Source organism: Zalophus californianus, chromosome 2, assembly GCF_009762305.2.
Source record: "Zalophus californianus isolate mZalCal1 chromosome 2, mZalCal1.pri.v2, whole genome shotgun sequence".
NCBI classification, from domain to species: domain Eukaryota; kingdom Metazoa; phylum Chordata; class Mammalia; order Carnivora; family Otariidae; genus Zalophus; species Zalophus californianus.
This window is the reverse complement of record NC_045596.1, coordinates 115976379-116002049: the sequence shown is the minus strand read 5'-3', so window position 1 is coordinate 116002049 and position 25671 is coordinate 115976379. Positions and strand designations below refer to the sequence as shown.

Here is a 25671-nt window from a genome sequence, read left to right as displayed (position 1 = left end):
TCGAATTAGAATTTAGGTGATGGGTATGTGGGTGTTCACCTTTTTTTCCCCTATGTAAGGAAATACTCATAATAAAGTGTTGGGGGATAAGTGCTTTGAAAAATTAAAAGTACTGTTCAAATATAAACTGTCATCATTAAAAAGATTTCAAAGGACAATTCTATCCTGAGAATGGGTCAGTAGTATTATTTTTTATTTATGACATATTAAACACTGTATACTTTAAGCAATCAGAAAAACATAAAACTTTGGGGTTGGGGGGATGGGTTAGCCTGGTGATGGGTATTAAAGAGGGCACGTACTGAATGGAGCACTGGGTTATACGCGAACAATGAATCATGGAACACTACATCAAAAACTAATGATGTAATGTATGGTGATTAACATAACATAATAAAAAAACTTACTTCAAAAATTCATTCAGTAAACATTTATTGAGTACGTATTATGTGCCAGGCTCTATGTTAGGGCATACAATAATGAACTGAACAGTCTGTTCACAGGCTAGTGGGTAAGACATTGTATAAACACATATAATTATCTGATAATAAATATAGAATCATGATATGAACAAGATACTGTGGAAACACAGAAAATGCCTAATTGTCTGGAGAAGACAGGAGAGGCTTTTGGAACAGGGTGACTTCTAAGCAGGAAGGGATGAGGGGTGATATCCACTGAAAACAGCACGGCAAAGAAAGGAGGGATGCTCCAGGAACAGAAAGTACCACACTTTGATAAGGCTTGAGGGCAGGGTGCCCTTAAGGGAGTGGCAGGAGATGAGGTGGAAGGCTGTGGGCAAGAACCAAAGTGTGAAGGTTTTTCAGAAGAGTTTGGACTTTATCCTGAAGGTTCTGAAGAACCTCTGAAAAAATAAGCAGAATGTTTGCACTATTAAGGTTTCATTTTTGAGAGATCATTCTGTCAGCAGTGTGGAAGATGGACTGGAGGCTGGGGAAGAATCAGAACAGGGCAGGTAAGGAAGAGCATATGCTGGTTTGGAATCTCGGGAGGAGGGGCAGGGCAAGAATGCTTATTTATTTATTTATTTAACCACATAGGTGATTCTGATGTACATCTCTCCTCAGCAAATCAATTGGGGGCAGTGATGGTGGAAAAGAGTAGGGTTTAAGAACTATGAAGGAGACAGAACCCACAGGGTTGAGTGGCAGATTAAATCTAAAGGTCGAGGGAGGAGAGGACAGAGTCTAGGTATGACTTGGGTGACTGATGGATAACAGTACCAAATAAGGAAAACAGGTGGAAATGCTGCTCTTAACACTGAGTTAAGGTCAGAACATGTTAATTGTGATGTGCTCATGGAAAACCCAGGGGGAGTCACTTTGTAGACAAATAAAAACTATGGACTTGGCGTTCATAGCAGGGTCAGGGCCAAACACTCTTAAGAGCTCCGGAGTTGAAGCCATGGATAGTGAGGTCACCCACAAAAAGACTTTTGAGTGAGATAAGAAAAGCACTAAGGATGAAATCCCTGTGAAATGGGACGCCTGGTGGGCGCCTGGGTAGCTCAGTTGGTTAAGCGACTGCCTTTGGCTCAGGTCATGATCCCGGGGTCCCAGGATCGAGTCCCACCCACATCAGGCTCCCTGCTCAGCAAGGAGCCTGCTTCTCCCTCTGACCCTCCCCCCTCTCATGCACTCTCTCTCTCTCATTCTCGCTCTCTCAAATAAATAAATCTTTAAGGAAAAAAAATGGGACGCCTGGGTGGCTCAGTCCGTGAAGCGTCTGCCTTCAGCTCAGGTCATGATCCCAGGGTCCTGGGATCGAGTCTCCATCGGGCTCCTTGCTCATCGGGGAGCTTGCTTCTCCCTCTGCCTGCAGTTCTCCTTGCTTGTGCTCTCTCTCTGACAAATAAATTAAAAAAAGAAAGAAAGAAAGAAAAATCCCTGTGAAACGTGTGCCTTTAAGGATTGGTAGAAGGGAAAGAGACATGAGACCTAGTCAGAGAACAAGGAGAGATTGGTGTCTTAGAAGTAAGGGGACAGAAAGTTTCTAGAAGGGTGTAGCAGTGATGAATGCACCCAAGAGATCAAGGTGGGGACTGAATCCTTTGAATTTGACAGAAGGCTGCTCTCCAGCTCACTGTGAATAGTCGCAGGTAGGCGTGGTTGGTGGAGGAAATCAGATTGCACTGATTAATGGGATTAATGGGACCAGAAGGCAGGAGACCTGTGAAAAACAATGGGATAAAGCACCATAGGAGTTTTCTTTTTCTCTTAAGATTGGAGCAACCTCAAAATAGAAGTTGAGGAGAAGGTGCCCAATAAACATAGGAGACATTGTAGTTTTTCTACTATTGAGACTTTCTGCTTAGTGCTACTGTTTGCCCAGCAGTTCTGTTAGTTTCTCTATTAACATCCCCTATCTGAAGCAAAGCCACATTAAAAGAGCACACTTGCAAGCTGGAAGGCAAGGGAAATCTCTTTTTTTTTTTTTCAACTAATCTGTATGCCCAACATGGGCCTCAAACTCACAACCCCAAGATCAAGAGTCACATGCTCTATCAACTGAGCCAGCCAGGCATCCTCTCTTTTTCTTGTGAGGCCACCAGTCTTTTTGGATTAGGGCACTACCTTTATGACCTCATTTTGTTACAGGATTTTTTTCCTCTGTCAGTACCCACAGTTCTTGGTCATGCCGCTTCAAAGAATGAAGAGGTAGACCAGACAGTGGTGGATAGCAAAGCAAGGTTTATTGAACGATAGCAAAGTGATAGTACAAAGTTCCCAAGGAGAGAGGGGGTTGCCACCAGAGTTTCTAAGTCTAGGGGTTTTTATGGGCTTGTTGGCCCAGTATTTTAATCTGATTAACCTTCCCTGCACGTGTCATCCGATCAGATTTTTGTCACCTATTTATCATACGGGAAAGGGTAGAGGGCTCCTTCCAGGTGTAAAATCCTTTTACAGGTGGTTTCCTCCTAGGGTAGGGGCCCCTTGTCCCTGCCTGCCTGCCTTGCAACTATCCTTCATCAATTTAACCTTAATTACCTTCCTAAAGGCTTTATCTCCAAATGCAGTCATGTTGGGGGTTAGAGCTTCAGCACATGAATTTTGAGGGACACAATTCGTACATAGCACTGTCAGAGACTAGAAATATATGAGTTGATGAGTAGCCAAACAAAATGAAACAAAGTAATAAGGACCCTCAAGTTCTATCACTATAAGTTATTCTTTAGTTTTTAATAACTAAATTAGTAAACTGAATTTATTTATTTTTAAGGAGACTCCACACCCAACATGGAGCCCAACGCAGGGCTTGAACTTACAACCCTGAGAGATCAAGACCTGAGCCCAGATCAAGAGTCAGACACTCAACCAACTGAGCCACCCAGGCACCCCAATAAACTGAATTTAATAACTGATATTATTTTGAGCATATTTTAAAATGCAGAAAAATCCCAATTGCTTTGACTAAATTTTTTATAGTTACTATATTCACTCAAAAATCTGTGTTAGACTCCTTTGGAGTTTTTTCATTCATTATGTGCTTTTTCTCAGAAGGTCACACTTTTTGTAAGTTGTCTTTTCAGAGGCGGGAATCATCAGGCACCCTGAGTCAGAAGAATGTGTCTTCTTACATCTACGGTGACTGCAAAGGTGTGATTGCTCTGACCCCCATCACCGCTGGGGTCTTGCTTCCTACAGCACAGCTGATGTTCACTGAGCCCCCCAGGGGCACCAAGGCAGTCGGCTTCCCGCAAAATGTAGGACTACTTTGAGGAGTAATTGAATTTGGCTCGGTTAACCCCACACTGGCCTTACCAAATTCTCTGAGAACTGCGTTGCCACCTAATGTTCCTTCTTCCTTTCTTCCCTTCCCGCTTTCCCTGTATCCGGCCTCAGACCTTCTTCAGGATGGCAGCTGTCTCAGCCTCCTCCGGGTCCTTCCCGTTTCCTTCACAGAGCTTGCCCTAACAAATCTTTTGCACGTATTAAATGCCAGTTCCCAAATATTATCGACAAGATAAACCTAAGTTTATTGCTCACTGGTGTACAGGAGAATTACCACCTCAAGAGAGCTTTATTGTGTCTCAAAGTGGGAAGGGCGAGGCGTGTTTTTAGGGAGATTTTGAAGTTTGGTTTAAGGCAGGTCTCTCAATGAGGTGAATAGGTACACATTGTGACATGACAGTGATTTAGGATTGGGGGAAACGGCAAGGGAAGGAGGAGGCTGGGAGTCAGAAGAGTGTTGGTAGGAAAAATGTTGATGCTTTCTATTAAAGAGTTGATGATCTTTAAAACAAGTTCTGGAATGAACAATAAAGACATTTGCCTGGGCAAGAGTCTCCTGCGATAGTAAAGTTATGCTAATGAAGAGAGACAGTGGAACAGTAAATCAGGTTACTGTAGACTGTGGGGTGGCCACTTCAGGTTTCACAGTTAATCACTTCTTGGCATCTACTGCTTGGAGAACAGACTTACACAGCTACAAATATAAAAGCAAATTTCAAAAACCTTTCCCTGTTTTCTTTGACTCAGTAATGGACACTCAAACTTTTGTAGTAGTCCATGGCCAGAAATTAGATTTTAATCTCTTATCCTGCGTGGCCTCAGTGAACCATCAGATTTCCTCTTTATTCCTGCATTATAACATCCAAAGGTGTTTCATGGTCTTACGGAAGGCGAGGTGCAATGATGCCGTGTGAAATTATTAGTATTCCCTGCCTATTTATGAACGAAATATTCTTTCTTATGATTAAAATTAAAACATGGTGATTAGTTCGGAATAAAAAGCCTATATCTTATTCTTTAGAAGGTAAGTACATAAAGCAAAGGATTTTATTATTTTTTTTAGGTCACCAACTTTTATTATAATTCACATATTTCATAGAAACAGGAATGTAGCAAACAGGGTAATATAAAAAAATGTTTTAAAACTGCAGGTTTGTACACGTTGCTCTATTTACATCTGGAACGGGCTCTCGCCCACATCAGGCACAGCAGCTGCACTTGCCCGATGGCTCCTTGGCAGATGCAGCCCTGGGCACGCTTGGCGCAGCCCATGGGGCAGCAGGAGCAGCAGCTCTACTTGCAGGGGTGCACTTGCCCGCTTCGCATGTGCAGGAGCCCCGGATGGAGCAGGAGGAGTTGGGGTCCATTTTCGACCCAAGGTGAGGAACGAGGTCCAAAGCAGGCGACACAGAGAGACACTGGTGCAGCTGGAGATATGGTCAATTTCTCATTTTTATTTATTTTTATATTTTTTTAAAAGAGTATATATTTATTTGAGAGAGAGAGAGAGAAAGTGAGCGAGAAATGGAGCAGGAGGGACAGAGGCAGAGGGAGAAGCAGACTCCCCGCTGAGCAGGGAGCCCGATGTGGGGCTTCATCCCAGGACCCTGGGATCATGACCCGAGCTGAAGGCAGACGCTTAACCAACTGAGCCACCCAGGCGCCCCCTCCTTATTTTTTTTTGTTTAAGATTTTATTTAACACAGAGAGAGCACAAGCGGGGTGGGGGGGGGGGTGGCGGCAGAGGGAGAAGCAGGCTCCCTCCTTAGCGGAAAGCCCCCACTCAGGGCTCCATCCCAGGACCCTGGGATCATGACCTGAGCTAAAGGCAGACGCTTAACCAACTGAGCCATGCTAGGGACCCCCTCTCCTCATTTTTAAAGAACATTCATAGTATTATTGAAGTCTTCAAAGCTTTATGAAAAGGTCAGTGTTTGTAGTTTATCAGTTTGAGATTGTGTTTAGCTGATAAGAAACCTGAAATAACTGGTTTAAAACAAGATAGTGCTTTTTTTCTTATGTAAAATAGCATAGAAGCAGGCTGTTGGGGGTTGGTGTGGCTGACCAAGAAAGAATTCATTGACATTGTAGTCAAACAGGGATTTATTTGGGCAATTAGAATTGCAATTTGGAGACAGATTCAGGTGGAAACCTGACTTGTGTTCCAAGGAAGACAAAGAAGGGGCAGAGTTACAAAGATGAAAGGCCATGGATGCATTTCTTATTTAGGATCTGTACGCAAAACATGGATTGAAACTAGGTTAACTGGGATTGGTTGGGTTAGTATGCAAGAGAGGGATTGAAACTTGTCCCCAAACTGCGTTAGCTCCTTTAGAAATGAAAAATGTGTTGGGACGCCTGGGTGGCTCAGTCGGTTGAGCGTCTGCCTTCGGCTCAGGTCATGATCCCGGGATCCTGGGATCGAGTCCCGTATCGCGCTCCTTGCTCAGCAGGGAGCCTGCTTCTCCCTCTGCTTGTGCTCTCTCTCTCTCTCTGACAAATCAATAAATAAAAAATCTTAAAAAAAATAGAAATGAAAAATGTGAACGAATGACTCAAGTGTCCTGGTGAGGGAGTTAAGTCCAGGCAGAGGGCCTGCAGCTGGCAAAAAGTTCAGTTTCTCTGATGAGGACATGCATAAATTCCTCCCTTATGGCCTCCTGACCCTATTTATTTTATTTTATTTTAAAGATTTTTATTTATTCATTTGAGACAAAGAGATACAGAGAGAGAGAGAGAGAGAGAGAGAGAGCACAAGCAGGGGGAGCAGCAGAGGGAGAGGGAGAAGAAGGCTTCCCGCGGAGCATGGAGCCCGATGTAGGGCTCGATCCCTCATGACCTGAGCCGAAGGCAGACGCTTAACGACTGAGCCACCCAGGTGCCTCCTGACCCTACTTAAAAGAAACTCTTAGCTTGCTCCATTTCAACATCTTTTACATCTTCACATCACCAGAGATTCTGATTCTGATTAAGGGTAGTAAGAAGAAAGGCAGGCCCGGGCAAGGGGCCCCGCCCTAAGAGGAAACCACCCTTAAAAGGATTTTACACCAGCCTGGAAGGAGCCCTCCACCCTTTCCCACGTGATAGGTAGATGACAAAGACCTGATTGGATGACAGGCACCTGGAGGGTTAATCAGATTAAAATAACCCACCAACAAGCCCATAAAAACCGCTAGACTTAGAAACTCTCAGTGGCTGCCCTCTCGGGTCCCCTCCCTCTTCAGGAGCTTTGTATTATCACTCAATAAACCTTGCTTTGCTGCCCACCACTCTGTCTGGTCTTCCTCTTCATTCCTTGAAGTGGCATGACCAAGAACAGCTGTGGGCACCGAAGGAAAAGAAATCCTGCAACAACATGGCTTCTCCTTTGGCATGTTTAATTGTGATGTTTAACAGACATCCTTGCAGTTTAAGATGACACTTTTAAAATAAAACTTTCTCCTAATGATGACTTGAGCCCTGCCACTCGATGGGAGAATGAGCAGAACCTGTAGGATCTTATTTGGAATTGACATTCTCTATTGTAATTTTATTCCTGTTTTTTAAATTTTCTTTTTGTTTCACTGGAAAGATGATGCTCAGTTTCAAACGTTAAAAGTGTACAAGTTGCTTTGTTACAATTAAACTAAATGTGTACAAAAAAAAAGAAATCCTGCAACAATTCCTTATATCTTACTGCTCTATCATCCACTGAACAGAGTTTCCATCCTTAAGTTTACCTTATTGTACAAGATAGGGCTGTTGAGGGATGCCTGGGTGGCTCAGTAGGTTAAGCATCTGCCTTCAGCTCAGGACATGAGCCCAGGGTCCTGGGATCAGCCCCGCGTCGAGCTCCCGGCTGAGCAGGGAGCCTGCTTCTCCCTCTGCCTGCCGTTCCCCCTGCTTGTGCACTCTCTCTCTGACAAATAAATAAAATCTTAAAAAAAAAAAAAGATAGGGCTGTTGGAACCATCATGTTCACTTTGTAGGCAGGAAGCAGAAGAAAAACAAAGGACCACACCAGCTATTTGTTCTCATTTTAAAGAGCTTTCCTAAAAGGACTTCCAACAATTTCCATGTATATCCCATCAGTCATTTGGCTACACCTGTCCGTAGGGAGATAGAAATGGGGTCTTCTAGCTGAGGACATTGTCTTCAAAAAAAGCAAGAGAAACTGAAATTAGATTGGGAACTAGTAGTTTCTGCTACATATGAGCACTAAGGAATTCAACTTTTATATTTGAAGTAAGCATGTGATAAATGATTAAAGCATCAATTGTGTCATGATAAATAATACCAGAGAATGGGATGAATATAGGGACATATTCACTTGCTAGTGCTGTTACAACCTGCTATGGAATCTTGCCACTTGAGTGTCGCAACTGAATTTGTTCTTGAAACAAATATTTAAATGTTTTCTGTCAGGCACTGTTCTAGATGCTTGAGATATATCAATAAATTGGGATTCCTGCCCTTGTAGAGCTTGTATTCTAACAGGGCTATATAGACAATGAACAATGAATAAGTAGATATTTCTCATTTTTAAGATTTTTATTTATTTATTTGAGAGAGCGCGTGCACGCACGTGCACTCATGGGGAGAGTAAGCGCGGGAGCAGAAGGAGGGGGACAAGCCGACTCCGTGCTGAGTGTGAGCCCAGTGTGGGACTTGATCCTGCGTCCCTATGATCATACCCTGAGCCTAAATCAAGAGTCAGATGCTCAACGAAATGAGCCACCCAGGTGCCCCAATAAATATTTCAATGATGAAGACCTAACTTAGAAATTTCAGGTCTCAACTTATACTTTGTTAACACACTAAATCTATCTTAACTATCTCTGTCAAATGACAAAACTATAATAATTTAGGAACCAGTTTGATGTCCTTTATTCAAGGGAAAACAATCTATGTATATCTAGGGAAGTACAGTGCCTCACAAACAATGGGATGCTCTTCCTGAGGGATTTGGGGCAAGAGCAAGTCTCACAGGGGCGCCTGGGTGGCTCAGTTGGTTAAGCGACTGCCTTCGGCTCAGGTCATGATCCTGGAGTCCTGGGATCGAGTCCCGCATCGTGCTCCCTGCTCAGTGGGGAGTCTGCTTCGCCCTCTGACCCTGCCCCCTCTCATGCTCTCTCTCTCTCAAATAAATAAATAAATAAATAAACAAATAAATAAATAAATAAATAAAATCTTCAAAAAAAAAAAAAGAGCAAGTTTCACAGAGCCACAGAAGGAGCAACATGATTAGCTAGGTCAGGGATTTCCTTATAAGGTTAGGAGGTCCTATTTTCTAGGGTAAGGTAAGCTTGCTAAAGCTGAGTTGGATGATTATGATTGGTGTACATTGGGTTTCCTTGACATGTGTTTCTGGTCTGTGCAGGCTGACTTCAGTTTAGATTTGTGACTTGGACTGGGCCACTGGGTAACCTCCATTTTGTGGGTCCTGATATATGAATTAAATTAATGACATGACTTCTCAATATAAATGTAAATTGGTACAACTTCTTGGAAAATGCTATGAAATGGTCATATCCTTTGATTCATTAATCTTAATTCTTAAGAATCAGAACCTATCCCAGGAAATAATCCTAAATACCAAAAGCTTTCTGTGTAAAGATATTAATCTTTTTCCCCATTACTTCAGGTAGGGGAAAACTGGAAGCAGTCTATCTGTCCAGTGATAAGGCAATGGTTAAATAAACCTCCACTGGCATTAATTGATGTTTATAAAAACTACTTAATGACATGGAGAAATACTTATAGTGTTAAGTGAAAAAAAACTACAGTGCAAAATTATTGGGAAAAAATAAATGGAAATATTAATAGTGATTATCTTTAAAAGTTGGGCTCCCTCTCCCCCTACTTGGATATATTTTTCTAATTTTCTTGATTGGTCACTTATAAACAGGGTAAAAATAAGAAATGAACACAACTACTGGAGACTTGATTTACTGTTCTAGTATGAGTCCTAGGTAACTGACCTCCACAAATGTTAAACTCACATTGTTATGCATCTGTATATACAAAGATCTGCTAGAAGTTTTTCATAATTGGCCCTGCTGATCATCTAAGTAAACTCAAATCATATCAGATTTTGTCTATTTGGTTCCTTTTTTTTTAAGATTTTATTTATTTATTTATAAAAGATTTTTATTTATTTATTTGAAAGAGAGAGTAAGAACGAGCAGGGGGAGAGGCAGAGGAAGAAGCAGGCTTCCCACTGAGCAGGAAGCCCAATGTGGGGCTCGATCCCAGCACCCTGGGGTTATGACCTGAGCCAAAGGCAGACGCTTAACCGCTTAACTGACTGAGCCACCAATATGACCCTGACTGTTTGGTTCTGAGGAGAAAAAGAAAACCAGCACTTCACTGACGGAGTCTAAGCTCTTTTAGTGTCACAGAAAGAACTTTCAGAGATCATTTGCACAATCCTTTTTCTTCACAGATGAGAAAACTGAGACCCATAGGGTTAGGCTGATATTAGCTAAACATTGGGAGTTAGGTTTACTGACTTTCTAAAAAATCAAGCCAATTCCTACACTCTTAACAAAAGCCTCATGATTCAATTCCCCAGTACTGGCTATAATTTAAAAAACAAGATATCTGAGAATGCTGATGGAAAGGGGAAACGGAATGACTAGTTGTCAATTTGATATTTGGACATCTGCTTGAAAATGTAAACAAAGACAATTTAGGGTTTTCTTTTTAACAACTTTTTGAGATAAATACCATACAGCTCACCTATTTAAAGTATACAATACAATGTTTTTTTGTTTTTGTTTTTTAAAGATTTTATTTATTTACTTGACAGAGAAAGACACAGTGAGAGAAGGAACACAAGCAGGGGGAACAGTAGAGGGAGAGGGAGAAGCAGGCTTCCCGCTGAGCAGGGAGCCCGATGCAGAGTTTGATCCCAGGACCCTGGCATCATGACCTGAGCTAAAGGCAGACGCTTAATGACTGAGCCACCCAGGTGCCCCAATACAATGGTTTTTAACAGACTTACAAAATTGTGCAACCATCACGGCAATCGGTTTTAAAACATTTTGATAACCCTCAAAAGAAATCCCATAGATAGAGCGGTTACTCCTCATTTCTCCACAAACCTCCCATCCTCGGGCAACCATGAATCTACTTTCTGTCTCTATAGATTACCCTGTTATAGACATTTCATATAACTGGAGCCATGCAATATGTGGTCTTTTGGGGCTGCTTCTTTCACTTAGCATAATGTTTTCAAGATTCATGTACTTCATTCCCTGTCATGGCCAAAAACTATTCTATCGTAAGGATGTACTGCAAGTTGTTTACCATTCATCAGTTGCTATATTTGACTCATTTCCACTTTTTGGCTATTATGAATAATGCCGTTGCGAACATGTGTATACAAGTTTTTGTGTGGACATATGTTTTCCTTTCTCTTGGATTTATACATAAGAATGGAATGGCTAAGCCATATGGTAACTCTATATGTAGCCTTTTGAGGGATTGTCAGACTTGTTTTCCAAGGCAGCTGTACCATTTTACATTCCACCAGCAAGTAGGAAAGTGCCCGTTTTCCCTGTCCTTAGCAGGACTTGTTACTTTCTGTTTGTTTATAGCCAGCTTAGCTAGTGAGTGTGAATTGTTATTTTATTGTTTTTGATTTGCATTTCCCTAATTATTAGTGATGTTCAGGGATATGTTTATTTGTATTTTTGAATTTAAAAAAATTGGGTGATGTGTCTTTTTATTATTGAGTTGTAAGAATTATTCTTGTATTCTAGATAGAAGGCTTTTATCAGATATATACTTTTCACATATTTTTTCCTATTCTAGGATTGTCTTTTCAGTTTCTCGATGGTATTATTTCAAGCACAAAAGTTTTAAATTTTGATGAAGTTGAAGTATTTGTTTTATCACTTGTGCCAGTGGTCTCATAACTAAGAAACCATTGCTTAACTCAAAGTCACAAAGATTTACCCCATAGTTTTTCTATTTTATTTTATTTTTATTTTCTTAGATTTTGTTTATTTATTTGACAGAGCAAGAGAGGGAGAGAGAGAGAGCACAATTAGGGGGAGCAGCAGAGGGGAGGGGAAGCAGGCTCCCCACTGAGCAGGGAGCCCAATGCTGGTCTCAATCCCAGGACCCTGAGATCATGACCTGAGCCGAAGGCAGATGCTTAACCCACTGAGCCACCCAGACGCCCCACCCGTATACTTTTTTCTAAGAGCTTTGTAGTTTTAGCTTTTACATTTGGATCTATGATCTTTCTTTTTTTAAGTAATCTCTACACTCACCATGGGGCTTGAATACTCACAACCCTGAGATCAAGAGTCACATGCTCTTCCAGCTGAGCCTGCCATGTGCCCCTCTATGATCCATTTTGAGTTCATTTTTGTATATGGTGTTAGGTAAGGGTCCAACTTTGTATTGTCTTGGCATTCTTCTTAAAAATCATTTGACCATGAACATAAGGGTTTATTTCTGGATTTTCAGTTCTATTCCATTGATTTATATGTCTAACCTTTTGCTAGTACCAGACTTTTTTTTTTTAGAGGGGGAGGGCAAAGAAGGAGGGAAAGAGAGAAACTTAAGTCGGCTCTGCCCCCAGCATGGAGGCCAGTACTGGGCTCAGTCTAGTAACTCCAAGATCATGACCTGAGCTAAAATCAATAGTTGGATGTTCAACCAACTGAGCCACCCAGGTGCCCCCAGACTGTCTTGATTACTGTAGCTTTTTTTTTTTAAAGCTTCATGAGTGATTCTTTTTTTTTTTTTTTTTTTAGGATTTTATTTATTTATTTGTCAGAGAGAGAGAGCACAAGCACGGGGAGAGGCAGAGAGAGAGAGAGGGAGAAGCAGGCTCCTTGCTCAGCAGGAAACCCGATGCAGGGCTCGATCCCAGGACCCTGGGATCATGACCTGAGATGAAGGCAGACGCTTAACCGATGGAGCCACCCAGGCATCACTTGATTACCATAGCTTTATGGCTAAGTTTTGAAATTGGAAAGTGTGAGCCTTAAGCTTCATTGTTTTTCAAGATTGTATTGGCTATTGTTGGTCCCTTGAATTTCTATATGAATTTTAGGATCAACAACAATATCTGCAAAAAAAGCCAGCTGGGATTTTGATAGGGAATGTGTAAATTTGTAGATCAATTTGGGTAGTATTGCTATTTTATTTATTTATTTATTTATTTATTTTTTTTAAGATTTTATTTATTTATTAGAGAAAGAATGAGAGACAGAGAGCACGAGAGGGAAGAGGGTCAGAGGAAGAAGCAGACTCCCTGCTGAGCAGGGAGTCCTATGCGGGACTCAATCCCGGGACTCCACCATCCTGACCTGAGCCGAAGGCAGTCGCTTAACCAACTGAGCCACCCAGGCACCCAGTATTGCTATTTTAATAAATCTTCTGAGCCATGAACATGCATGGACATCTTTCCATTTATTTAGATATCCTTTAATTTCTTTTAGCAATATTTTACAGTTTTTAGAGTACAAGGACTATCTGGTTTTGTGGAAAGAGCTATAGCTTTGAAATCAGTCAGTTTGGATTCGAATTCTGATTTTACCATCCAGGAACTGAGTGACATTGGGAAAGTTATGTAATTTCATGGAACTACTTTCTTCACCTGAATAATGAGAGCCACCATACCTATTTTACAATTAATGTTAGGGTTAGATAACCCTTAGCAATAGAGTCTAGCACATAGTAGATATTCAACAATATTAATTTCTTTTTTTAAATTTTTAAATTTTTATTTTTTAAAGATTTTATTTATTTATTTGACAGAGAGAGACAGTGAGAGCAGGAACACAAGCAGAGGGAGTGGGAGAGGGAGAGGGAGAAGCAGGCTTCCCGCTGAGCAGGGAGCCCGATGTGGGACTCGATCCCAGGACCCTGGGATCATGACCTGAGCCGAAGGCAGACGCTTAATGACTGAGCCACCCAGGCGCCCAACAACATTAATTTCTTTGGGAAATTCCTCAGCATTACATCATCTATTCGTTCTTTCTTTCAAGTAGGCTCTTTGCCCAACATGGAGCTTGAACCCACGACCCTGAGATTAAGGGTCCCATGCTCTACTGACTGTGCCAGCCAGGCACCCCCCATGGTGTACTTTTTGATTGATTGATGTCATTGTTTTGTTTTTGTGTGGACCTGTTTTTAAACTGTAAGTTCCCTGTCTACTCTTGTCTATTTTCTGCACCATGGTAGCCAGACCAATTTTCTACAATAGTGTTTTCAATTATATTGTATTCTGTTGAATAGCCTGCAGTTTTGCCCTGGTACTTTCTCTATAGAGTCCAAACTTCTCTAACTTTCCAGGTCTCACATTACCCAGTTAGCATTCTATTCAGGGTAGTTTTCTCTCTCTCTAGAAATTAGATCAGAGATTCTATGTTGTGTAGGAAAGCAAAGAGAGTTGGGATGCCATCTTGGGCTTTCTGCCACAGACATCTGTTTCTCCATCCCCACAATATGTGCTCAATAAACCAGGTTTGGACAATGCAGGCAGCTAGACAATTAAGAGCATTCTATCTTCCAGGCTTCAGGTTGCATGGCTCTATTATTAAGCAGAACTCCTCTTTATTGATAGCAAAGTAGCAAAATATAGATGGTCTCAGTTATACAGACAGTTGACAAGATTGGAAATTTAGAATATTAAAACCAATAGTCCAAACCAGTCATTCAAAATATAAATAAATGAGCAGAGAAAATATACACTGTAATTATGAATATAAACATAATAGGATAGAATCCTTTTGACTAGAGTTATCAGTCTCCAGCTGACAGAATCCCAGGCCTACCATGGCAACCAAAATTTATTTAAATCCCCGGTGTCCATCAGTGAAACCTATAACAATAAAAAACAAGAACAATAGAAAAACAACCCTATAACATACCATTTGGTTTAATGACCATGTGGGTTCCACACTTCCTTGAAGATGTTTTTTGGGAATAAGAAACCAATTGAAAATTTCTCTGTGCATCTCTCTCTAAGACTAATGCAGTGAGCTTAGAGGTAGGTGTGACTATTTCAGTACAGACTAATGACTTCACAGGGCTTATATACTGACACAGATCCTCTTCATAATAGACTCTAGTATAATAATAGTCCTCCCACTCAAAGCTCCTAACTAACCTGGCCTACAGTTTGTTCTGAGCACATACCCAGTTCTGAGTCTTGTCCCAACAACATTTCTGTCACCCTAAAACAACCCATTATGTTTTTACATACATTTCTCTTTGGCCTCTTTCCCAGTTAAGGAAATGTGTGCCTCAGTCCAGTCCTTGTCTCCCATGCTATATGTCATCAATTTTTTTTTAACGATTTTATTTATTTAATTGACAGAGAGAGAGAGAGAGAGACAGTGTGAGAGGGAACACAAGCAGGGGGAGTGGGAGAGGGAGAAGCAGGCTTCCAGCTGAACAGGGAGCCTGATCTGATGCGGGGCTCGATCCCAGGACCCCGGGATCATGACCTGAGCCAAAGGCGGTCGCCCAACCAACTGAGCCACCCAGGCACCCCATATATGTCATCAATTCTAAGATAAAGGTTTGATTTTTTTTCTCCTTCATACTTTAACACCTTGCAATTTGAGATGATTTCTTAAATTCAATGAAATTCAGCATTTACATTCATCAGAGGTATAATTATAAGCAACGTTTTCCTAGATCTTTTTTGCGATCTGATTTTGTTCACCTAATACTGACTTGGAAGTTTATGATTTTCCTGCCTTATGCTAAATCCTGGTTGAGTGAGCCTAAGCTGTGTTAGTGACAGGGTCACTGTAGAGCCAGGAGTCTTGGATTCCAAAGGACAGAACTTCTATGACTTTCAGGACATTCTTAGACATTTTTCCCCCACTGTCTAAATATTCTGTCTTCCAGTGTAGCAAATGCCATGGCTCCAACCTTACTTTTTTGTTTGGCTTAAATATCATCACATTTATAAGAGCCCAAGCTATTAGGAAGTGCAATTTCCCATGTCTAATATTTCAGATGTTCCCTCCTCTCTGTTTTCCCCACCCAACCACCTCGAAAAACTGTTAGTCCTGAGGCAAACTGACCAAGCTCATTTTTGTTAACATTAGAAAGTCTCTGAGCTACTTGTCCATATAAATTATAATCCATTTATCTCATCAGAATCAAACTTCGGTATACTTTGATAAGCCCTTGTGTATCTGTGCCTTAAAAAAGAAATATGTTTTTTATGTATAGCTCAATCTTCTCATTTGCATACCTCTCCGTCAGATGTCTGGAACCAATTTCATAGTCCTCCAAATTGTATTCTTTTTTTTTTAAATATTTTATTTATTTATTTGAGAGAGAGAGAGAGAGAGAGCATGAGAGGGGGGGAGGGTCAGAGGGAGAAGCAGACTCCCCGCTGAGCAGGGAGTCCGATGTGGGACTCGATCCCGGGACTCCAGGATCATGACCCGAGCCGAAGGCAGTCGCTTAACCAACTGAGCCACCCAGGCGCCCCCTCCAAATTGTATTCTTAAACTTTTCATTAGCTTGTATAATAATTGTAGGGAACAAACACCAAAATTGGTAGTATTCTACGAAAGCTTTATTTAAAATTGAACCACAGCCTTTAAGCAGACATCATAATAGGATCTCATCAGCCACATGAAGCTATGCAATTAAAAGTTCCACCCATGAAAGATATATCTGCAGGAAACTTTGTCTGGAAATTTAGCATCAAATGAACTGCTTAATCATGAGTTAAGACTGTATACCTTCAGGGTCACATAGAATTATTTATCAGAATTGAGACCCTTCCTTGCAAATCAGAAGCTATTCTTTTTTTTTTAAAGATTTTTATTATTTATTTATTTGAGAGAGAGAGAGAGCACATGAGAGGGGGGAGGGTCAGAGGGAGAAGCAGACTCCCCGCTGAGCAGCAGGGAGCCGGATGCGGGACTCGATCCTGGGACTCCAGGATCATGACCTGAGCCGAAGGCAGTCGCTTAACCAACTGAGCCACCCAGGCGCCCAAATCAGAAGCTATTCTTAAAGCTGTGTGAAATGACTGGGAAATTATATTTTGTAGCAATAATAATATTGCTACAATAATAATAAAAATAATAATATTATTATTAACATAGTAATAATAATAATATTATTACACAGGGACTCTATCCAGATGGGATCTCCGGCCATTTTCCAACTTAGAAATGTATTAAAAATCAAAGTTAAAAAAAATCAGTTGGCAGTGTTAAAAAACAAAAATGAATCAAGTTAATCTTGAACATCTAATTGGCATTATCAAATGATTAATGAATTGGGCAGCATCCCATCTATCAAGTAGAGGACAGTTCCTGAGTTGTACAAAATAGAGGGTTTTAATAGGAAGGAGGGTGGGGTAAGAAAGCTATTAGCAAATTGTTTCAGGCCAGATCACCTACCTTCCCTCACAGGGGAGGGTAAGTGTCTTATGTAGATTACCTCATCTTTCTTTGGAGGGGTGGGGATGGAGAATGCCCTTGGAATAGATTACCTTGTTGGTATTTATGGGAAAGTTCCCAACTCACCCATTAAGACTTAAAAGAGTTCTAGAGGAGGTTGAAATTGCAATTAGGTTGGGTATTAAGCCCCAGTTTAGTGACTTGGCCTGGCCCAAGCGACACCATTTTGGGTCTATAGTTTTTTTTCTTTTTAGAAAGACATTCTTTTTTGTTTGTTTTTTTAAGATTTTATTTATTTATTTGACAGAGACAGACACAGGGAGAGAGGGAACACAAGCGGGGGAGTGGGAGAGGGAGAAACAGGCCTCCCGCGGAGCAGGGAGCCCCATGCAAGGCTGGATCCCAGGACCCTGGGATCATGACCTGAGCCAAAGGCACTTATGGACTGCTCCACCCAGGTGCCCTGTAGTTTTCTTTTTAACAGCAGCTCGTAAAAATCAACACTATGTAAGAGGTGAGTACTATTGGAATGCAGGGGGTGCAGGCTCCAAGTAGAGTAAACTCTGCAATTGACAAGGTCAGAAAACAGAAAGCTATAACTAGACATGTAGCAACAAGCAGGAGGGTGTAGTGGAAACAGTGCAGGGCAGTCCACAGCGACTGACCATGGTGCAATTTCTTCAAGTCTCTTGTTTCATCAGAAAAGTAAGTGTGAATTTGTACTTGGGACACCATAACATGTCTGTTTGTTTTAAGTAAACTTATTTTATTCCTAAATCCTGGAGTAAAATGTGTATCACATAAATGTGCTATTTGCATTGTGTGGCCTTGTTACAGGATTTCTTTCCCTTTGCTGCCTGCTTTGAAGAAGGAAGAGGCAGACCAGACAGAGTGATGGGCAGCAAGGGAAAGTTTATTGAGTGATAGTAGGCAGTTCCTGAAGAGAGAGGGCACCGGGTTTTTATGGGCTTGTTGACCCGCTGTTTTTAATCTGATTAACCCTCCTTGTGCCTGTCATCCAATCAGGTTTTTGTCACCTATTTATCACGTGGGAAAGGGTGGAGGGCTCCTTCCAGGATGCTGTAAAATCCTTTTAAGGGTGGTTTCCTCTTGGGGGTGAGGTTGTCCCTGCCTGCCTGTCTTCTGACTACTCTGCCTTAGCTTCATTCTATTTTTTTTTTTTTTAAAGATTTTATTTATTTATTTGACAGAGAGAGACCCAGTGAGAGAGGGAACACAAGCAGGGGGAGTGGGAGAGGGAGAAGCAGGCTTCCTGCCGGGCAGGGAGCCCAGTGTGGGGCTCAGTCCCAGGACCCTGGGATCATGACCTGAACCGAAGGCAGACACTTAACGACTGAGCCACCCAGGCGCCCTACCCTGCCTTCAGAGAAGCTGGCATATTGCTGAGCTCCAAACTCTTACGCTGAGGGTGAGCCAGGCTAGGAGTGGGTGTTGGGAAGTCTGCCGGCTTTGGAATGAGAGAGATCTGAGGTGCAATTCCAGCTGTAAGTTGTACAAGCTGCGTGAACATGGGCAAGTTATTTAACCAGTCTGAGCTTCAGTTTCCTCAGCTATAAAATGGTTTCAGTAATGCCTATCTTAGAATGGCTGTTCATTTTCCCCTTCCTCTTGAGTAACAATACCCTGAGTTTTAGCAGGGCACCACATCCTGGGCTCAAAGACTACATTTTCCAGCCTCCTTTGCACGAAGGTGGGGCCATATGACTAAAGTTGGGTTAACAAGGTGTGGAAGGACGTGTTATATGGTACTTCTGAGAATTCTCCATGGTGTTTCCTGGAATGTGGGTGTGACGACTGGAACTCTGGAAGTCCTTTTGAACCGTGAGAATAAGCGTAACACTTTACAGATGGTGAAACAGAACTGAAAGGACCACTTTATGGAGCTGCCATACTACTTCAGAACTGCCTACCTAAGATCATCTTTTACATGAGAGAAAATGAGCTATTAAAAAAAAATGTGGGGCACCTGGATGGCTCAGTCGGTTAAGCATCCATTCCTTGATTTCGGCTCAGGTCATCTCGAGGTCGTGAAATTGAGCCCTGCATCAGGCTCCACGCTGAGTGTGGAGCCCACTTAAGATTCTCTCTCTCCCTTTGCCCCTTTACCCCACTGCTCATGCAGTCTCGCTCTCAAAAACAAAAACAAAAACAAAAACACACACACACAAAATACAACAGGAGGGAGAGTTTTTTTTATATTCAGTTGAACCTAATCCTAACAGATAACTCCCTCTCTCTCTCTATATATATACACACACATACACATATATAACATATAATATTAGTATATTATATATATAGTATTAGTCAAAGGAGGTAAGTTATTTAGTCCATACAAGATCTGGAACTCAATTAATAGCTTCTGCAAACCAGCATCTGTTGATGATTTTGTCCTAAATCAATTATTACTATGATTTTTAAAAATAATAAATTTGACTCCATCATTCTATCTACATTAATTGGCATTCTAATTTAAAGAAGAGCTTTCCCTTTTCCCTCACTAGTGAATGTATGTATGTAAGTGAATATGCATGTTTGTATGTGTGAGTATGAATTCATGGATACTTATTTTAGTCTAATTAGGTAAAAGCCATTATTTTAATTTATTTTCATAATTAAATTGTAGCATATTTTGCCAGTGGTAGCCCCTTCAAGCAAACTCGTGTGTCCTTTCATATGTTCCTACCATTTGGGGGGCTTATCTTCATTTTCTAGCACAACAACATATTGCAGGCTCATTGTGTACTTTCCTTGCCCCAACCCCAGAAGCATCCATTTCTTTAAGGAGGCTTGGTTCTTTTCAGTGGGAAGTGGTATAATTACTTTTTAAAGATTAATATTTTGGGGGTGCCTGGGTGGCTCAGCCAGTTAAGCATGTGACTCTTGGTTTTGGCTTAGGTCATGATCTCAGGGTCCTGTGACTGAGCCTTGCGTCGGACTCTGTGCTCAGTGGGGAGCCTGCTAGAGATTCTCTCTCTGCCTCTCCCTCTGCTCTGCTTCTCTCTCTCTAAAATAAATAAATAAAATCTTTAAAAAAGATTAACTCTTTGAGTGATGAATATATTCATATGATAAAAAATAAAAAAAAAGCATGAAAGGTGACAGGGAGCAAGAATGTCCTGTCCCCTTCAAGATTCTTCTAGCTGGACTAAGAATCAAAATGACATGAGGCAGATTAACAGGAGAAAATAAAATATAATAGCGTATGTATGGGGAACCCACACAGACATGGAAATTCCAAAGACAGTCAAGCAAAAGGCAATATATATGTCATCCTGAACTAAGGAAAGAGGGGTAGATGTTTGGGACTTCAAAGGGAAGGAATGCAATCCTCAGGAAGATAAGAAAGGGTAAATGTTTGGTAAACAAATGTTTGCTGGATCTCAAAGAAACAATGGGACAGGGGCGCCTGGGTGGCTCAGTTGGTTAGGCGACTGCCTTCGCTCAGGTCATGATCCCTTAGTCCTGGGATCGAGTCCCACATCGGGCTCCCTGCTCAGTGGGGAGTCTGCTTCTCCCTCTGACCCTCTCCCCTCTCATGCTGTTTCTCTCTCTCAAATAAATAAATAAATAAAATCTTAAATACAAACAAACAAACAATGGGACAAAGGGAGGATTTTGATCAAAGGAGCCTTGTTAGCTGGTATGGGGACAGGTCCCCATACCTAGTTCACATCATACTGTAGTTATCTATGGTGATAGCTCTCTTCCTGGACCAGGTCCTCTATCTAAATTACTTTAGGCAGTTTGTGGAGAAAGTAGAGCTTTTCCTGAATCTGATGGGTTTTGATTGCTTTTTAACTCAAAATACTCGTCATGCCAAAGTGGTCTATCTTGGAGTGATCTGTTGTTGGCCCCTACAAAGGCAATAGAGTGAAAAAGTAGCCTCTTTTCTTCCATTTTCCCCTCACTCACATATTCAGTTCCCCTCTAGAGACCATTTCTGTTACGTTTCTTGTGTTTCTTTCCAGATACTCCACACGTATACAAGCACATATGCACACACGCACACATGTATACATAACTCTGCACTTTGCCTTTTTTACTTTATGTATGTATCTTGGAAATCTTTTTTTTCTTTACTCTAATGCTATTGTTTCCATCCTAATTTCTTGATCTGTGATTATTCTTTCTTGACTGGACTGTCCTAAAAGTACCCAGAGTGACCTGTACCAATGGCAAGTATTAGTTAATAATAACAAATACATGTCCCATTTTTAGATTAATGAACTGACAATGCGGTTTTATAGTGGTGGTCTCATGTGTTTGATTATCCTGAACTTGTCATCTTTCCTCCAGATAACAGCATTACCAATTACCATTTCATCCAATTCTGAAACCTGGTATCTACCCTTGCTGGATTTAGTAAATAAAAATGCAAGTGCTCAGTTAAATCTGAATTTCGGATAAACTAAACATAATTTTTTAGTATAAGTATGTCCTGTGTAATATTTGGGAATACCAATACCACAAAATTATTCATTTGTTTTGGTCTGAAATTCAAATTTAATTGGGCATCCTCTATTTTATCATTTAGCTCTAACTTCTCAGAATCTCCCAAAGTAGCACAGACTGCTATCTGAACTTCAGAATGCTCTCTATCTCCCATTTGGCTTGCCAGCTTCACAACATTTCTCAGTCTCCCTTCAAGTTAGATAGAGCCAGGTGGCTAAGTTTTCCAAAGGAATGTAAATAGGGCAAGATATGTGCTACTTCTAGGCCTGGTCCATAAAATATCCCATGTGCTTTCCTTTATATTCTTTTTTTCCTCCTCTCAGGAGCTGAATTGGGCTTTCCAATGATGACCAGAGTGACTTGGGAAGCAACCTATTAAAGATGGCGGAAACTCAGGACAATGTGAGTGGCTTAGTCGGTGGGGTGGCTGCCTTCGGCTCAGGTCATGATCCAGGGGTCCTGGGATTAAATCCCGCATTGGGTTGCTTGCTGGGTGGGGAGCCTGTTTCTCCCTTTGCCTTCCATTCCCCCTGCTTATGTGCTCTCTCTCTCTCTGACAAAAAAATAAATAAAATCTTAAAAAAAAAAAAGATGGTGGAAACTCAGTCATCCTGGGTTCCTGAATGACTGTGTGACCCAGAGCCCTCACCAACTTGGGATCTCTGCCCCTGAGTGTTATTTGAACAGGAAAGAAGTCTGGTTTTGAACGAAAATTTTAAAATCTGTTTGTTAGTGCAGTTTGCCTTACCCTAGCTAAGGCACATATTTTAATTGGTTTTCTCAAATCTAACAATGCCCTCTACCCTGTTGTGTGCTGGGGCGGGCTTGCATGGGCTTGTGAGAGCTAATTGCGAGCATCTCTTTTCAGACCCTGTTCAGTAACGTCACATTGGCAGCTTGAAAATGGCCATGGTGGGAATATTTGCACCAGGGAAATGGGCAGATGCTACAAAATCAGGGCTCCCCCCACCCCAGCTGTTTGCTAAACATTTACCAGCACACCAGTGCCCTTATTTCACTGTATTTCACTAGTTCAGGCACTTAATCCGCTTACACGTGGCATATTTCATTACCTCCTAAGGGGTTTCTTTGCCTTTCTACTTACCTAAAAATCTCTTTCATATTTTCTTGATGGCTTCAGGTTTATTTCCGATTCCTTAAGCTTCTTACAATCCAGTGTCTTCAAAATTTGCCTCCATTTCTAAGGGTACAGTTCTAAGTTCTGACCATTCTATATACTTCTGTAATCACCAACACAATAAAAATGAGGACACTTCCAACCCCCTGAAAAGATCCCTTGTGCTCCTTCCTAGTAAATCCTCACCCCCAAATCCTGACCTCAGGCAATCAATGATCTCCTATTTATTATTATAGATTCAGTTTGTTTTTTTTTCTGGAGTTTTATATAAATGTATTTATATACAATATATACTCTTCAGGGATGCCTGGGTGGCTCAGTTGGTTAAGCGTCTGTCTTCAGCTCGGGTCATGATCCCAGGATCCTGAGATCGAGTTCCGCATCGGCTCCCAGCTCCTTGAGGAGACTGCTTTTCCCTCTGCCTCTGCCACTCTCTCTCTATCATGAATAAATAAATAAAATCTTTAAAAAATATATATATATATACTCTTCAGCATAATGGTTTTGTGATTCATCCATGTTTTGTGTCTCTTTAGGTCCCCTCATGTTATTACTGGAGAGTATTCCATATATACTACAATTATTCACTCACTTGTTATTGGATATTTGGATTGTGTCCAGCTTTGGCTTTTAAGAATAAAGTGCAATGGACGTTCATGCGCTAGTCTTTGTGTGGACTTATGTCTTCATTTGCCTTTGATAAATGCCTAGGAGTGGAGTTGCTGAATTGTGTGGTAAGTGCACATTCATAAAAAACCACAAATTATTTTTCAAGTGGCTGTTACCCAGGAAGACAGTCTCATTCTGAGAAGATAAGTTAGAGGGTTGTTTCTTTTTAAGTTTTTATTTATTTATTTGTCAGAGAGAGAGAGAGCGCGCAAACACACGCAGGGGGAAGCAGCAGCGGGAGAGGGAGAAGCAGGCTCCCCGCTGAGCAGGGAGCCCGATGCGGGGCTCGATCCCGGGACCCTGGGATCATGACCTGAGTGGAAGGCAGACGCTTAACGACTGAGCCACCCAGGAGTCCCTAGAGGTTTGTTTTTAAAGTAAGATTATTTTCTCTTTTTATTATAAGTAATACATGGATACAGGCTCACTTTAAGATGTCAGATCATTCAAACGACAAAAGGACAGCCTCACTTCTCGCTCCCTTCCTCCCAGGTAACTCTTACTCAGTTCACCTGGGAGTGCCTGGGCCAGCAGAACACAGGGGAGAGGAGGTACCCTAAGGGAATAGCACTGGAGAAACCGTGTCTCTTTCTCAGTTGCTCCTTTGGCTTGCTAGCTTCAAAGGATTGCTTTTCACTTTTGCAAGATAATTATGTTTAAAGGAGGACTGGGGGCGGCGGCGAACGGGCCTGGAGGGAGCGGTGGGATGGAGGCGGAGGCGGCAGTAGTCCCCAGTGTGATGGCCTCCGGCGGGACGGGGAGCGTCTTCCTCGCTCTTCATCCCCTCGTCATTCTCAACATTTCAGACCATTGGATTTGCATGCACTCCCAGGAGGGGTGGCCTATGCAGGTGACTGGGGGCTCTGATCGGGAAACAGGAGGGCCGAAATATCGAGGTGATGAACTCCTTTGAGCTGCTCTCCCACACCGTGGAGAAGATTATCATTGACAAGGGGTATTACTACGCCCAGGAGGAGCGGTTCAAACAGGTGTTCAAGGAGCTGGAGTTTCTGGTTGGTATACCACTGGGGGGCCGCCTGACCCCTCCGACATCCACGTCCACAAGCGGGTGTGCGAGATCATCGAGAGCCCACTCTTTCTTAAATGGAACCCTACGACCAAGCACACAGATCTTCCCGTCAGTGTTTTTGAGTCTGTCATCGATATAATCAATGGAGAGGCCACAATGCTGTTTGCTGAACTGACCTACACCCTGGCCACGGAGGAAGCCGAACGTATTGGCGTCCACCACGTGGCCCGAATGACAGCCCCAGGCAGCGGGGAGAACTCCACTGTGGCTGAGCACCTGATCGCGCAACACAGCTCCATTAAGATGCTGCACAGCCGGGTCAAGCTCATCTTGGAGTACGGCAAGGCCTCCGAAGGGGCAGAGGTCCCCTTCAACCATGAGATCCTGCGGGAGGCCTATGCTGTGTCACTGCCTCCCAGTGCTCAGAACAGACAAGTTCAAGACAGATTTTTAGGATCAATGCAATGACGTGGGGCTCATGGCCTACCTTGGCACCATCACCAAAACCTGCAACACCATGAACCAGTTCATGAACAAGTTCAACGTCCTCTATGATCGACAAGGCATTGGCAGGTGAATGCGGGGGCTCTTCTGAGAGGGTACTTGAAGGGACAATGCACAGGTCGGACAATGGCCCCACAGGGGAGGGGTGTCACACTCCCATTAGAGAAACCTCCTGTCAATAATAAAAGGGGAGCAACCCCTCAGCACCCCTAAAAAAATAAAGAGGGACTGGCTATTTAGAAACAAATACGTGTTTCCCTAGAATACACAGTGTTTGAGAAACATAGGCAGATTCTTCCTTCTGGTGCTCATTGTTTTAGACTCCATTTGAACCACAGCCCTGTGTATAACTCAAAAGAGGTTTAAGTTTCTTAACATCTCTGTATTCCAGTCACGTCTTCCTGAGGGTACACCCTAGATGGAGATTTAGCAAGCACATGATCTTTTCAGCAACACCTGGAAGATGTGGGTACAAGCCATTATGTGTTCTCTTTTCAAATGGTAAATTTATCCCAATTTTATCTGTTTTGGGGGTGGGATAGAGACACCTTCTTAACAGTAATTCTTAGCACACTGAGCCTTTTTCTTTAAGAACAAACTTCAGACTATAATTCTTGGATTGCAGGATACTTGTCCCATGATGTGGTGTGCATTGGGGCACTCAGTTTCATGGCCACTATGATTTGGGGCAGAGGGTATAGGGATCTTTAAGCACTCGTT

General features: G+C 42.0%; 1 long non-coding RNA gene and 2 pseudogenes across 1 annotated transcript; 2 read left to right on the top strand and 1 right to left on the bottom strand.

Annotated features, from left to right (window-relative positions):
- The first annotated feature begins 918 nt into the window (after positions 1-918).
- On the top strand, positions 919-23335 carry LOC113924600. Its single transcript, XR_003520730.1, has 3 exons — positions 919-976; positions 21934-22012; positions 23285-23335. It is a non-coding gene; the product is annotated as an uncharacterized LOC113924600 (long non-coding RNA).
- Positions 4952-5119, bottom strand: LOC113924599 (annotated as a pseudogene).
- A 734-nt stretch (positions 23336-24069) lies between the features above and the next one.
- LOC113925486 lies at positions 24070-25042 on the top strand (annotated as a pseudogene).
- The last annotated feature ends 629 nt before the right edge of the window (positions 25043-25671 follow it).